Raw genomic sequence first — 15,820 nt, 5'->3', positions numbered from 1 at the left:
TCATTTTAACCCCCCTGTAATCTGACTCCAAATCTCAGGTAGAAATTGTCACTTTGACCCATTTTACAAAACAGTAAATTTCTCAGTAAATATACATCCATCCATCATTTGTTTTTCTTTCCTTAGAATTCTTTCAAAATCCAAAATTTGAGCCGGGAACGTTTCTTAAATTTGGTTGATTATGACATGAAATGACCTTTTATAAATCTTTTGTACACATATTTGACTGCAGATGCTGAAATGACATGCACTGTGTGGTACAGTACAAATATTTTGAGTGTCCCTTATTCTGTCCCTTATTTTCATATAAAGAACCACGATTGTCCCGTATTTTCCTTTCCAGAAGTCCTTTTACAGTCCCCTAATTACTAGGTATTTACCTGGTAAATAATATGGTAAGTTATAGTTGGTTATTGGTAATTACCACAGGTAACAAGTATGTAAATGCAGAGAAACTACAAACTAATTACTAGGTATTTACCGGGTAAATATATGGTAAGTTATAGTTGGTTATTGGTAATTACCACAGGTAACAAGTATGTAAATGCAGAGAAACTACAAACTAATTACTAGGTATTTACCGGGTAAATATATGGTAAGTTATAGTTGGTTATTGGTAATTGGTAATTACCACAGGTAACAAGTATGTAAATGCAGAGAAACTACAAACTAATTACTAAGTATTTACCTGGTAAGCATATGGTAAATTATAGTATTTTAGTGTGTAATTACTTAAGGTGATTAGTATGCAATTACAGAGAAACTACCAGGGGAAAAAAAACACCACTGTTAAATATCAACTCAACAAAGTACTGTGTACTTGTTACCTGTTTAGGTTGGTAATAACTCAGATTTAATTGTGTACTTCCTCAGAATGTAGGCAGCCAATTTTTAGAAACACCTCCAGTATTACCCATCAATTCAAGTTAGGTTTGTAGTTATCCTAGGGTTATGTTGGTAACAGTCCGTGTTTATTTATTACTATCTTGAAATTAAGACGGTAGTTTCCAATAAATTACCTAGTCTTACATAGTTGTTGTTCATTGCTACACCCATTTATAGAGGGTTTATCAAATAATTTACCTTACACTTACCTGGTAACTACCCCGCAGGAACAGTTTTCCCTAATGTCATGGCACATCTTAAATACTGGGTATGTTCTTGCAGATGTTTTTACAATTTACTCAGTAAGTAAAGTGCAACTGTACTGTAAAATGAAGCCTTGTTTATTTCCATGGTATTACCGGAATTGTACCATATAACCTGATCATTCCCTTTTCCATATAGTCAAAAAAAATGTCCTCGTATGTCCTGCAACGTTACCAAGGAAAACATGACAATTTACTCAGTAAGTAAAGTGAAACTGTACTGTAAAAGGAAGCCTTTTTAATTCCATTCCAAACCATAAATGGGTGTAGCAATGAACAACAACTATGTAAGACAAGGTAATTTATTGGAAACTACCGTCTTAATTTCAAGATAGTAATAAATAAACATGGACTGTTACCAACATAACCCTGGGATAACTACAAACCTAACTTGAATTGATGGGTAATACTGGAGGTGTTTCTAAAAATTGGCTGCCTACATTCTGAGGAAGTACACAATTAAATCTGAGTTATTACCAACCTAAACAGGTAACAAGTACACAGTACTTTGTTGAGTTGATATTTAACAGTGGTGTTTTTTTTTTTCCTGGTAGTTTCTCTGTAATTGCATACTAATCACCTTAAGTAATTACACACTAAAATACTATAATTTACCATATGCTTACCAGGTAAATACTTAGTAATTAGTTTGTAGTTTCTCTGCATTTACATACTTGTTACCTGTGGTAATTACCAATTACCAATAACCAACTATAACTTACCATATATTTACCCGGTAAATACCTAGTAATTAGTTTGTAGTTTCTCTGCATTTACATACTTGTTACCTGTGGTAATTACCAATAACCAACTATAACTTACCATATATTTACCAGGTAAATACCTTGTAATTAGGGGACTGTAAAAGGAAGGGTTACCGGTTTCTTCAAGCGTCTTGAAGACGTTGCCACAGTTCTTCTCTATTTAGTCTGTCTCCGTTTTTTTCAGTTTCTTCAAACCCATGCTGATGCAAACAAAACCAGCTTGTTGCTAACCAGTTGCAATAACGCCTTTGGTGATTAATCAAAGCACCCCACACAGTGTATTGTGATATTATCGAAGCGTCCATCCTCTGAAAACACGAAAAGTAAACATGGCAGAAATTTCAGATTTTCAAGCTTTTAATTCAATATTTCATCGATATATGCATGTTTTGTAATGGATATGCCGGACCAGATAGTTTGAAGAAGTTTGAAGAAGTTTTAAAAGCTTTAAGTTTAAAGTATTTGAAGTTTAAAGTAGTTTGAAGTTTAAAGTAGTTTGTAGTTCGGCCCAGCACAAGACTGCTAGCAACTCAAGGCAGTTGATGTGCCAATGCAGTTGGGGACCTGTCCAAATACCCGAAACTGTATGTCCGTTGTACATTGAAGGAAGCAGTTCAAGCAGTTCAACACCAACCAAGCACATTCCTCTGTGAGGCATGCTCTCTGGTTGACCGAGTCCAGCTCCATTCCAAGAAAAGAGATCCTCTGCACGGGGGAGAGTTTGCTTTTTTCCCAGTTGACCCGAAGCCCCAACTGGCTGAGGTGTCTGACCACCATGTCCCATGTGTTCGCATAACTGATCTCGTGACTGGGCCAGTATGAGCCAGCCATCGAGATAGTTTAGGATGCAAACGCCACGTTCTCTCAGGGGAACAAGGCCGCCTCTGTGACCTTTGTAAAGACGCGAGGTGACAGGGACAGCCCGAAGGGGAAGACTTTGTACTGATATGCCCGCCCTTCGAATGCAAAGCGTAGGAACGGTCTGTGTCAAGGAAGAAAGAGACATAAATGTATGCATCCTTCAGGTTAATTGCTGCAAACCAATCTCGGGGACGGATGCAACTTACCGTGCAACTCCTTAAGTGCTTTGGCCTAATAGACCTGCAGGAGAGCCATAGTGAATTCCCACATACTTTGGCCGCCCCATCATCAAGGGTTGTGAGGGGGGAAGAGGCACCGGACCGGTTTCTGGTAGAAAAAGATGCCTTCCACAATCTGGTAACCTCTTCATGCACTTCCGGAAAGAAAGGTACCGGGGCTGTGCGCTGAGAACCATCACGAGCCGCCCCAAGAAACCAATCGTCCAACCTCAAGGGTTCGGGACACAGTGGAGGCCTCCACTCGAGCCCAACTCTCTCAGCAGCCCAGGAAAGCATAGCCGTCAGCTCTGGGTCAGTCTCAGGCAATGCTACTCTCCTTGAAGGAGGCAACGCAGACTCAAGCTCACCATCCAATGCAGCGATCGACATCTGATTGTCCGGCAGAGCCCGAATGAGACGGCTGTCCTCCCATGGGAAGGACCAGCATGCTTCTGATGCACAGAAGAGGAACTAGATCGCAGTATAGGTGAGGGGACTCCACCATGTCTGAGGTAATTGAGTCTCGACCGCAACACAGAGATGGTCATCTTTCCGGAGTGGGTGCATGACTCATCCAAAAAAGCTAGCTCAGCGTGCTTGACGCCCAGACACGTGAGGCAATGATCGTGACTGTCAGCCAGCTCCAGGTAACGACTGAATCCAGAAACACACGGGTGGAATGACATCTTTAAAAACACACAACATCACACCCGTGCTTGCTCTTTCAGGGAAATTTAGCTCTCTGTATAGTGCTGAAGCTCACAGGGTAAATGGCCTCTCTCTGGGATCTCTCAGGTGATTTCCCAATTCGTCTGTATGTTCCGATGTGATGCCGAACATGACAAACTGAAAGGAAACAGAATTACATTTGTTGTTTTTTCTTTGACTGCACACTCCGCGACCCACTCAAAACTGTCTTGCGACCAACTTTTGGGTTGCGACCCACCAGCTGAGAAGCCCTGTAATTACATCATTACAATAAATTTGCTACATTCCAGTAGTCTCCATTGCGCTGTACCACAGCTGACCTTCTGAAGGTGCTCAGTGTATCTGTTGTCTCTGTATTCTGTCAGGTGATCACACCAGAAAGTCACAATGGCCTGAAGAAGCTTGTCTTCTGCTAAATTATTGTTTTGTGAGTTACTCGTGAAATTGAGATGATTGACAGGGATAGTGTATTAAAACTTTTGTGTAAACCTGTTTGTAAGCAAATTGTATATTTGAATAGTGTTAAAGGGGTCATATAATGGTACATGCACTTTTACAAGTTGATTGTTTTGAAATGTGTGTTGGCAGTGCCTGTACACAACCATCATAAAATGATAAAAAATCCATCCAGTGTTTTTTTTTTAAATCTTCTTATATGTTTTCCCCTGTCTCAACTCAAGCCGTTCGATTTTGTGACGTCACAAAATCGACGCCCCTCCCACGATTGTTGATTGACAGCAGCGTTTCAACACAGACCCGCCCTCGCTCGTGAGCGAGCTGTCAATCATAGTCCGCGCGGTCATTGTTGATACGCTGGAGCACTGTCTATGAGCAGAATGGCGTCTAAGAGATTGTGGTGTTCTGTTCTTGGGTGCAATAAGGAACACAACAGTCATTTTGATGTTCCTAAATCCGAACCGCTGAAGACGCAGTGGCTGAGTTTTGTTTTCGAAGGGAATATTCCCCACAACCAACGTCAATGCTTTCATGTTTGCGCGAATCATTTCACACACCAGACTGCTTTATAAACGAGGGTCAGTATAAAGCTGGTTTTGCTAAGAAGCTGCTCCTGAAGAAAGGATTGGTACCAACTATTCGTGTTCCTGCTGCACCTCCAGAAGAAGAAGTGAGTGTAACGTTTTATTAACCTTTATATTAATCTTTATATTAATCTTTGCAAATCGCTAGCACGCTTCACGATGAATGCGGCTAAGGTTTACACTCAGGGTATATTACGGCATGTTTTCTATGTACGACATTCTCAATATAATTCATAATCCCACGTTTATAATGAACAACGCGTTATGGTTATTGTGTTATTGTGTTACAAACGGAACGCACAGAACAGAGGGGCGGGGTGAGCAAACCTCATTATCATTTAAAGACACATGCACTTAAACGGCATGCTGAAAACAGATCTGTTTTTGACCAGGTAAAATGAGTGTTTTCTTACAACACTAATGAGAATTTTTAATTAAAGTATATTACAAACTTTTAATTTAGACCCTAAAGAATCATATTAGCTTGTACAAAAATGGCATTATATGACCCCTTTAACTTTGTTTGATTTGACTTTTGATCTTGCTTGTGATTGGCTGTGAGAGCATGAGATAAAAAGGCGGTGCGCTATTAGGTGAGCATGCAGAATGAGAGTTTCCTCCATTTTGACTACGTGATTTGTACAAGAGTTCTTTATTGGCAATTCTTTAATTAATCAGCAAATTAAAAAAAACATCAATCAAAAAGAGAATCGTCATTTTATTATTTTTTTCTGTAACACTTTATAATAACTGCACACTATTTATCATTAATTAAGCATTAGTAAACAGTTCATTCATAATTTATAAAGCATTAATAGATATTAATATGCAGTTTATAAATACAACTATAAATGCTTTATTCTTGATTTAAAAGCATATCTATAATGTGTTTAAGAATTGTATTGTCATACATTATTAATGATCAATTTATCATTTCTAAATAAAGTATAGCATTATTTACAAACCAGTTATTTAGGAGTTGCCAGTGATTCATAAGATCACTGTAAATGTAGTAAATTCAGGTAGTTATAAAGCATTTAGTAGTGGTCAGTTAACTATTTTTGTGAGCTCATCTAAAGTGAGGACTATTTATGCCTTGTAAAGCATTTATAAAGGAGATTTAAAGACTCAGTTATCTTCTAAACAGAAAAAAGATGAGCTCACAAAAATAGTTAACTAACAACTACTAAATGTTTTATAACTACTTGGATTAACCCTTAATTACAGTAGAAATACATGTTAATAAACCATTTATTTGACACACTAAGTAACCATTACTATATGTCTGAATAATAAGATGTATGAATGTACATTTAAATAGTTTATTAATCATTTACTTACAATTTCTAAGTGATCTTATGAACCACTGACAACTCCTAAATAACTGGCGTGTAAATAATGCAATACTTCATTTAGAAATGATAAATTGATCATTAATAAAGTATGAAAATACAATTATTAAACATTATTATTTATAAAAAATAAAAAAAAATTCCAGTAAATACATGACAATAACCATAGCAGCCATAGTCTGAAGCCTGTATGGAACTAGTCCAATCTCGATTGGTGTTGCATCATTACGTCACTTGTGACGCCGCATGTGACGGTGATGCGGAAGCTATAAAAGGACACCGGATCACAACCGCGTCAGTCGTAACTTTGTTACAGTCGAGAATCGTCACTTTGGGGAACGAAATGCCTACAGCGCCACACTGAGTAGTACGCGCCCTGGTGTGAAGCAATCTGGCACACTCAAGACGAGAAAACTTGTGAACCCGGTGTAGAGGGCAGATCCAGACTGTAATGTCTTATGGAGGTGAAGAGTTCTACAGAGTTTACGATGGCCATACAATATTTAATTTAGCCACTGCCCTGGTCACAACCTCCAGCAGCTCCTCGAAGGCAGGAGAATGGGGTGGCAAATCTTCACATTCTCCTGCCTCTGCTCAAAATATCTAACTCCTCGGAGCCAGATAATTCGGACATCAGGTCCTTGTCATGGGCGGGAGAGGCCGCAGAGCAGGCTTCCGAGCCGTGCGCGGGACCAATGGAGCTGGTTGCTGAATGCTGAGAAAGGCCCGAAGCCGTCTAATTAATTATTATTATGTATTTTTTGTTTGGAAAAAATCCTCTGATGACGCAAAGATCGTCATTTTGCGTCATCGGAGGATTTTTTGGCCACAGGCTAAAGACTACAGCCAGTAGGAGGGGCTGTCCCGCATGTTTTCAACCCGCCCATAGAGGGTGGGATCTCACTCACATAATGTACACAGTGTCAGCCGTCTTTCTTTGGAAGCTAAGCTAGCAGGCTCTTGTTCTGTGGAGAAAGCTGAGTAGTAGGGGTTACCATCCTCTTTTTCCCGGACATGTCCGGCCGTCGAGATCGTCCAAAATGTCCGGGATTCGGCTTTTGCTTTCTGCAGTCGCCATTCATTGTTTACATGCACACCTTTTGTTTCAATCTAACTGAATTCATTCCGATTGGTGAATCTGAATGTAGTGTTTACATGAACGCTAATCAAGTGATCGGTTGATGTGTGTTTTAACATTGCTAAGAAAATTACCGCTCCTCTGTGAGAGATACGAGACCAGTGCGTCTCACAGTGCCGCTCATCAGTAATCACGCCACCGGCCTCGCGCCGTTCTCCCGCGCCCCTCAGCCTCGTCCTGTTCTCCCGCGCCCCTCAGCCTCGTCCTGCTCGCCACAGTAAACATAATGAATGAATGGCGACTGTAGAACGCAAAAGCCGAATCCCGGACATTTTGGGCGCTCTCGAAATCCTGGGCAGACTCGTCACGGAGACTCACTAGTAGCCTAGCCTTGTTGTTTACTGCACTCTGTTACCGGTCGGCGTGGCTTGGGAGTGGCCTCCTAGGGCTGTGAAGCAAGTGCATTCTGGGAGTTGTTGTCTTTCATCCACATAAGCCAAAAATACATTTTCTGGCTTTTCTCAGTCTAGAAAGCTCCAAATTCAAAAATAATTTCACATTTCTTCTACATAAATGACCCATTTTAAATACACATTCATCTTTCCAGAGGTGAAGTATCCCTTTAATAAGATATAATAACATTTCACTCTGTTCATGACTTCTGCTGCAAACTTTTTTCGGAGGATTACATAATGTTAAACAACACTTTAAAACCTTAAAAATGAATAACATTTCTTTAATCGTTTAACCATTCTGTAATATTTAGTGTGGTTGCCGTGAGACACAAAAGGCTTTTTCTCCTGACGACTGACAATATTACCATAAAATACACCAAAACACAACATAAATTCACAAAAGACATACATTTTATGCACTCGCAGAAATCCAGATCTTTAGATTCCATTAGATTGCGAGGAACAGATCCAAATTCAGCCCTTTATCCATAGATCTTCATCTCCATTCTCAGGAGCGACCATAAACATCAAATCCCGCACTGGTTATGAATTCAAATAAAAAAATTGTGCCCTCAAGATGTCTTACGATATGTTTTACAACAGTGATATCAAACACTCATTGGCTCTCGCCTGCTTCGTCACAGATTGTGACATGCCGTGTTTCAGTCCGTCACGATGTACATTTGAAATTGGGAAATGCGTGCCTTCACGGAGAGAAACCGGGATTGTGATTTTCATGGATTAATAACTTAAATTCTGTTCTGTACTTCATACAAAACTATTATATACCGCCAGAGAGGACTGCGACTGCAACACATCGTCAAGTGAACAACATTTGGTACTGCTTTTGACATGTTCACAATAAATAAATGATTGTGTTTACACTTATCTGTCTGTTATGTTTATCTTCATAACTGTATGCAGTTTTAAGAAATGGTTATGGTTTAGGGGTAGGAGTAGGAGTAGGATTAGCGGCTCAAAACATCTGTTTAATGCTATTGTTACTAAAAAAATTATTTTCCTACACGTCTCTGGCCATTATTTTTATTCTTTAAAAATTCTGTATAAAATGGGTATGTTTAGGTTTGGGAGTAGGGTTAAGGGATGTTACATTTATCTATAAAAAGGTAAAGGGAAAATTATGAAGATATCTTTATGATATTGTAACCGTCTCCCTATCCACTCCTAGTGAGACATGCTACAAGATAATTTTGAGGGAGGGACTCACAGACCAAACTGGTTTTAATAATATAAAGAGTGTAAACAGTTCAAAGATAAACCTCAACACACCAATAGAAATGCTTTCAGTTTATATCAGACGACCCATACAAGTATATTTGCACAGACACCACCCAGCAAACACTCAATATACAATAATATAAACCCCAAAGATTCACACAAAAGCAATACTGTCATTGATGAGTAGCAAAAGTAATAGAACTGATAACATTAGTTTTTCATTGTCCTGTGATCCATAGAGTTCATCCAATGTTTTGTATCATAGAATCAATTGTTCCATTTGCAGTGATGGAGAGGAATAGAATAATAGTCCCGTGACTGAGGTGAAGCAGCAATTAGTAACAATCCACAATGACTCCCAATCCCAAACGAACGCAGTCAGGCTTTGAAGCCCCTCCCCACTCATGTTCCAGTTCGAATTTCAATCTTGAGCCTCATCGACACAAAGGAAAATAGATGATACTCAAAGAGTCCTTCTACAAACAAAACATACATACTAGCATTAGCACGCTGGTTTCAAAACAAACAACAACCATAAAACCCAACAAACTACAGTTTACACAGGAAATGACCACAGTTGACATAAATCAGACAAAGAAAAACACTTACTTGATTGAGCTTGAAACAATAGTTTCTCAACCTGGACTCTAAACAGCTTGGGTGAACTAAGAGAGAAGAACCATGGCTGAGTCCCAATTCGCCTACTTATACTACGACCTAAAAGTATGTACTTTTTTTGTGATGAAAAAGTACATACTTTTGAGTGTGTAGCAAAAGAGTATGCACGTTCTGGGACATACTTCGATGACGTCATGCAACGTAAACGAGAACGTGGTTGCCTAGTTACGCATAAAAATAAAACATTTGACATTTCATTCATTCTTATATATCCAATATAATTTGATTTACTATTCCCATCTTTTTTTCCACAATACATTTACAATGTGTTTTACCAAATGTAGGAGTGAAGCAGGGCGTCGTCGTAGATCAAACAAACGCAGGTCGTTTGTGAGGCGGCTGGTTCTGACGTTCATGTGCAAATATGTGTAACGAAAGCTACTTATTTTCTGAGTTAAAATATTTAAAGTTTATAGTGTAACTATTGTTTAACGTATTTTATACTTAATCTTATACTTAAGTTATGTATAATACTTAAAAATACTCAGATGAAAATGAACCATGCTTTTACTATAGTAAAAGTGTAGTAACCATGTTTCTTTGGTTGGACTGATAAAGTTAACATTTGTACAGCCACAGTATTACTACAAATAAGTCAGACAGAAACATCAAAAGAAATACATAAAAAAGACACTTGCATGACACTAGAGCCTTTTTATTTATTGTTTTGTAGCCTGCAATGAGGCGCTCAGTATCTTCATCGGACCCTACAAGATAAACACGGTACTTTTTTTGGCACAACATAAACCCATTAATATTACGAGACAATAAAATATAACTTTAATTAGGGTTAAACATTTGAATTCTTACACTTAAAAACTGAGTGCGCATCTCTGCTGCTGCATCCGACTGCCATGTTTACATCACCGCAAAGCTCCTCCCTCCCGCACGCAATGGGTTGTGGGCAATATTAGCCGTTAGGGTGTGCATTGATCTGCACTTCGAATTCTAACCGGAAATAGTAGACCATCCGGGTATCTTTGGAATACTCATTTCAACATACTACGATTTGGGACGTACTAAATCTAGTTTCGCATACTATCCGTCCTAAATAGTATGCGAAACTAGATTTAGTACGTCCCAAATCGTAGTATGTTGAAATGAGTATTCCAAAGATACCCGGATGGTCTACTATTTCCGGTTAGAATTCGAAGTGCAGATCAATGCACACCCTAACGGCTAATATTGCCCACGGATAGTATGCGAATTGGGACGCAGCTCATGCTTCCCTTTCCACACCATAACCTGACTTCTTCTCCCACATGGCTATATACAAGGGAGCATGACACATAGAGCCCCCTACTGCATAGTAGTGGTACTACAAGAAAACAGTAACCAAACTTTGGGTGGTTACAATCAGAGCCGGATTAACGCAAAGGCAAACTAGGCACGTGCCTAGGGCCCGATTGGCGGGATGGGGCCCAGACAGAGGGACAAAAAAAAAAAAAATTATAATAAAATGTACAATGTGAAGATGTTTATCTTAACCATAGACTGTTACATTACTGCAGTTAAACCAATTAATGTGTCCGTTACAAAGCGGGTGCCGGCTTCTGAAAGTATGTGTAACGAACGCATCCATCAGGTGCTGCGAGGCAAAAGGTGTGTGAGTTGTCGTCATCTATTTTGGAGTGATTGCAATGTATTCTAAATATAAACTTGTACTGTAGATCAGCGTCATTTCTGGAAAAATCATTCACCGCTTTATTACGAGTTTAAAAGAGCGCGAGCGTCATTAACGTGCCCAGACGCGACGCTTTGAATTTGCGCGTACAATGAATAACATCGCGTCGGGAGCTGACTAGTAAAAAAGCTACAAAATTAAAAGACAAGACGTCTAAGTTAAAAAGCCAACACACTATACAACATTTTTAAATGTTTCAAATAAAGGATCTCATATCTATGGGTCTATCTTCTAAATTCTGCTGATGATTAGATTATACCCTGACATTACGCCAATAATATCAGTTTATATTTTTTTCTGCTCAGTAGCGATCGTGTCTTTCTCTTCCACTTGATTTGTGTATAGCATATTTAAGGTAGCAATGCAATATAAAAGCATTTAGTGGGATTCTGGAACTGTGAATAAATTGAATAAAACAGCAAAATAACAACAACAACAACATCTTCATTAAACAAAAAAGAGATTACCTTAGATAAAGTTTGATTAATATGTACCGGTAAAAGTCTGGACCCATTACTATTTTTAATGTTTTTGAAAGAAGTTTCTTATTATGCTCTACAAGCCTGCATTTATTTGATCAAAAATACAGAAAAAAATAGGAATATTCAGAAAGGATGTGTTAAATAGGCTATATAAAAAGTGATAGTGAAGACTTTTTTAAAACAACTTTTTAATAATCAAAAATCCTGAAAAAAAAGTATCACAGGTTATAAAATAAATATTAAGCACCATTTCTAACATTTGATAATAAATCAGAATATTATAAAGTTTTCTGAAGGATCACGTGACACTAAATTCAGCTTTGCGTCACAGAAATATAAAGTATAGTAAAATAGAAAACCATTATTTTAAATTTTAATAATATTTCACTAGCCTATATTATTTTTCTGTATTTTTTATCAAATAAATCCAGGCTTGATGAGCATAAGAGACTTCTTTCAAAAACATTAAAAGTGTTTTTTACTGTGTAAGTAAAAATATACTGCTTTTAAAATTAAATGTTGTATAAATAAAAAAGGTTAGGAATCATATTTGTTTCAAGTGTTTTTTTATTGGGGGTGGGGGGCCTCCAACATGAATTTTGCCTAGGGCCTCCTAATGTCTAGAACCGGCCCTGGTTACAATATGAAAGATTTGTAAATATTTAACGTTTTGTAGCTTTAAAAACGTAATAATGCTACGTTTAAATGTTGCAGATACGTCGATATTATACGTTTCAGCATCTATCCAAACATACAAAAAAATTATGTAAGGGTAAACACGCCAATTTATCTCAAAGGGAATTATTAATTCATTTATAGGGAATCTTGAAATAATCACTTATTACGGCCGAGCAAATGACTCTATCAAATAACTATCAGCTCTGCAGCGGATATAAATATCCAAACTATAGTGAAAACCCTATTTATTTAGCACGGTAACTTAGATCAGCAGTTTAAGACATTAAATTTGTAAGCACATAACACAAGAACACTTCTCTTTAAAATATAAACAAGACTTTATTGATTATTCTAACACATAAAACGTCTTGGGTTACTATTGTAACCCTCATTTCCTACTCAGAAGCTGCGTCGATACTCGACACTTTGGGGAATGCCTTCGGCATGATGCGTCTGAAGTCTGTGGTGGAACTACTCCAATCTTGATTGGTGCTGTGTCTTTCGTCACTCGTGGCGTTGCATGTGACGGTGATCCGGAAGCTATAAAAGGACACCGGCACATAGCCGTCAGCGTCAGCTTTTGAAGGGTCGAAGCAAGTCGTTCTCAGGAGCGCGAAAAGTGTGGCCGAGGGACGCAGCGTCTCGTTCCCTACTCAGAGAACGAGGGTTACAATAGTAACCCGAGACGTTCCCTTTCGCAAGGGAACTCCCGCTGCCTCGATACTCGACACTTTGGGGAACAAATACCCACGCCGTCATACTGAGAGACCCCGCCCTGGTGTGAAGCAATCTGGCACACTCAAGACATGAGAACTTGTGAACCTGGTGTAGAGGGCAGATCCAGACTGTAATGTTTTATAAAGGTGTGTGGGGAGGCCCAGCGAGCGGCATCACAGACCTCTTGAAGAGAAACCCCTGCTAGCATGGCTCTAGAGCAGGGGTGCCCAATCCTGCTCTTGCCGATCGACTGTCCTGCACAGTTCATCTCCAACCCTAATCAAACACACCTGAAGCAACCAATTAAGGTCTTCAGGATCACTTGAAAATTAAAGGCAGGTGTGTTTGATTAGGGTTGGAGATGAACTGTGAAGGACAGGCGATCGGCAGGAGCAGGATTGGGCACCCCTGCTCTAGAGGATGTCACTCCTCTAGTTGAGTGGGCTTTTATCAGGAGAGGTGAAGGCAGATTGCGCACCTCGTAAGCTGAAAAATAGCCTCTACTATCCACTTGCTAATAGTCTGTTTGGAGCCCTTCTTGGATAACCCAAAACACACAAACAGCTGGTCCGACTTCCTCCAGCCCGAGGTCCTATGTACATAGGCCTCAAGAGCCCGGACCGGGCATAACAAGTGTAGTTTAGCTTGATCAGCCGACACATGCGGTGGAGGATGAAAGGATTATAGACCGTGCCACATTCGTGGGCACCTTAGGCACGTAGCCAGGTCTATAATGGTGGAGAATGGCTCTCACTCTGCCAGGAACGAACTCGAGGCAAAAGGGAGCCACAGATAGCGCCTGCAGGTCGCCAACTCGTTTCAGGGAAGTAATAGCGAGCAGGAAGGCTACCTTAAAGGTTAAAATTTCTCAGACACCTTATCCAGGGGTTCGAAGGGTGCCAGGGATAACCCTTCGAGGACCACTGCCAGGTCCCACGTGGGGACCCTAGGCTGGATGGCAGGCCTCATCCTCCTGGCTCCACGAAGGAAACGAATTATGAGTGGGTGTGTCCCCAGAGTGCCCACCGTTAAAAGCGTGTGGAAGGCTGATATAGCCGCCACATAGACCCTAAGCGTGGACGGCGAGAGCCCGTCAGAGAAACGATTCTGGAGGAACTCCAGCACTGAAGCCACTGGGCAGTTAACTGGGTCCAACTGACGTTCTCTGCACCATGAAATGAAAATTTCCATTTAAATGCATAAAGTTTCCTCGTGGAGGGAGCTCTAGAGTTTAGAATGGTCTCAACAACCTCGGTTGAGAGACCAGAATTTGTGAATTGGTCCCCCTCAGGGGCCAATCCAGCAGCCTCTTGGGCTTCAGCCAAGGGTTAAATATCACGACCTCGGACTGAGGAGGGAGGACCATCCTGATCCGGATTTACCGCGGAAGGCCTGCCAGGAGAGCCCAGATATTTGGAAGCCAAATTTGGGCCAGTCAGTACGGGGCTACTAGGAGTAAGCTGATCCCGTACTGCCGAACCCTTTTGCACTCTAGAATGTTAAATGTTAAATGTTAGCAATGTTAAAACGCACATCAACCGGTCACTTGTTTAGCGTTCATGTAAACACTACATTCAGATTCACCAATTGGAATGAATTCAGTTAGACTGAAACAAAAGGTGTGCATGTAAATAATGAATGGTGACTGCAGAAAGCAAAAGCCGAATCCCGGACATTTTGGACGATCTCGACGGCCGGACATGTCTGGGAAAAAGAGGATGGTAACCCCTAATGCTCAGCTTTCTCCTACTAAGCTTTCTCCACAGAACAAGAACCTGTTAGCTTAGCTTCTAAAGAAAGACGGCTGATACTATGTGTATTCTGTGAGTGAGATCCCACCCTCTATGGGCGGGTTGAAAACATACGGGACAGCCCCTCCTACTGGCTGTAGTCTTTAGCCTCTGGCCAAAAAAGCCATAAATCTCTCATCTCAGGGGGATATGAGGGTAGAAAGCACGGTAATTCGAAAATACTACAGGTTTTCTACTAATACAAAGCTTAATGCTAAATCCTGAAGTATCCCTTTAATGTTGAAACAATGGTGAAAAAAATAATAAAAAAATACAAATAATAATAATAATAATAATAATAATAATGGTAATGCTATTGAATCAACATTACACTATGATTGATTCTACATCACTGATGCTGAATCAAAATGAACAAAAATAATCAGTGGTAATATTGTTGAATCAGTGTTATACTATGATGTATTCTACATCACTGCTGTTGAATCAACACTGAAATTAAGAAAAATACTCTTTGATAATATGGTTTGATCATTGTTACAATGTGATGTTCATTCTATATCATTAATATTTCAACTGCACTTCAATGGTGTGTCAACAAATTACTGACCATTTCAAAGTTTGGGGAAAACCTTTGAAAATATAAATGACACCTTTCCAGCAGTAGAGTCAATTTATTTTATTTAATCAATCAATGACAAAAATATATTAAAATATCATTCTTTAAAAAAAGAATGGGGGAGAAATAGGACAAAAGCATTTCAACCTTTAAAAATAAAAAATTGGCTTCAGAAGTCTGATGTCTTAACTACAGATGGTCCAATGGTTCAGGTTTTTAAAAATCGGTCTTACATCAGACTACTGCCTCTTTTCCTTTGCGTTCTCTGAAATCTGAAAAAGAAAACATTATGTTAATTAAGAACAAGTCAATTCAGATGTCATACATAGTCACATTCAAGAATGCTAATAT

General features: G+C 39.4%; 1 protein-coding gene and 1 long non-coding RNA gene across 2 annotated transcripts in view; one reads left to right on the top strand and one right to left on the bottom strand.

Annotated features, from left to right (window-relative positions):
- The window catches only part of fkbp10a (FKBP prolyl isomerase 10a), a 346,331-nt gene that overhangs the window by 219,717 nt on the left and 110,794 nt on the right, over positions 1-15,820 (top strand). The gene's annotated exons all lie outside the window — the stretch shown is intronic.
- LOC309511573 overlaps positions 1-15,820 on the bottom strand; it is a 246,062-nt gene that overhangs the window by 202,594 nt on the left and 27,648 nt on the right. The gene's annotated exons all lie outside the window — the stretch shown is intronic.

The sequence above is a fragment of the Leuciscus leuciscus genome (genome assembly GCF_965113295.1).
Source record: "Leuciscus leuciscus genome assembly, chromosome: 12".
Lineage (NCBI taxonomy): Eukaryota > Metazoa > Chordata > Actinopteri > Cypriniformes > Leuciscidae > Leuciscus > Leuciscus leuciscus.
The sequence above is the reverse complement of the archived record's forward strand: the minus strand, read 5'-3'. Positions and strand labels throughout refer to the sequence as shown.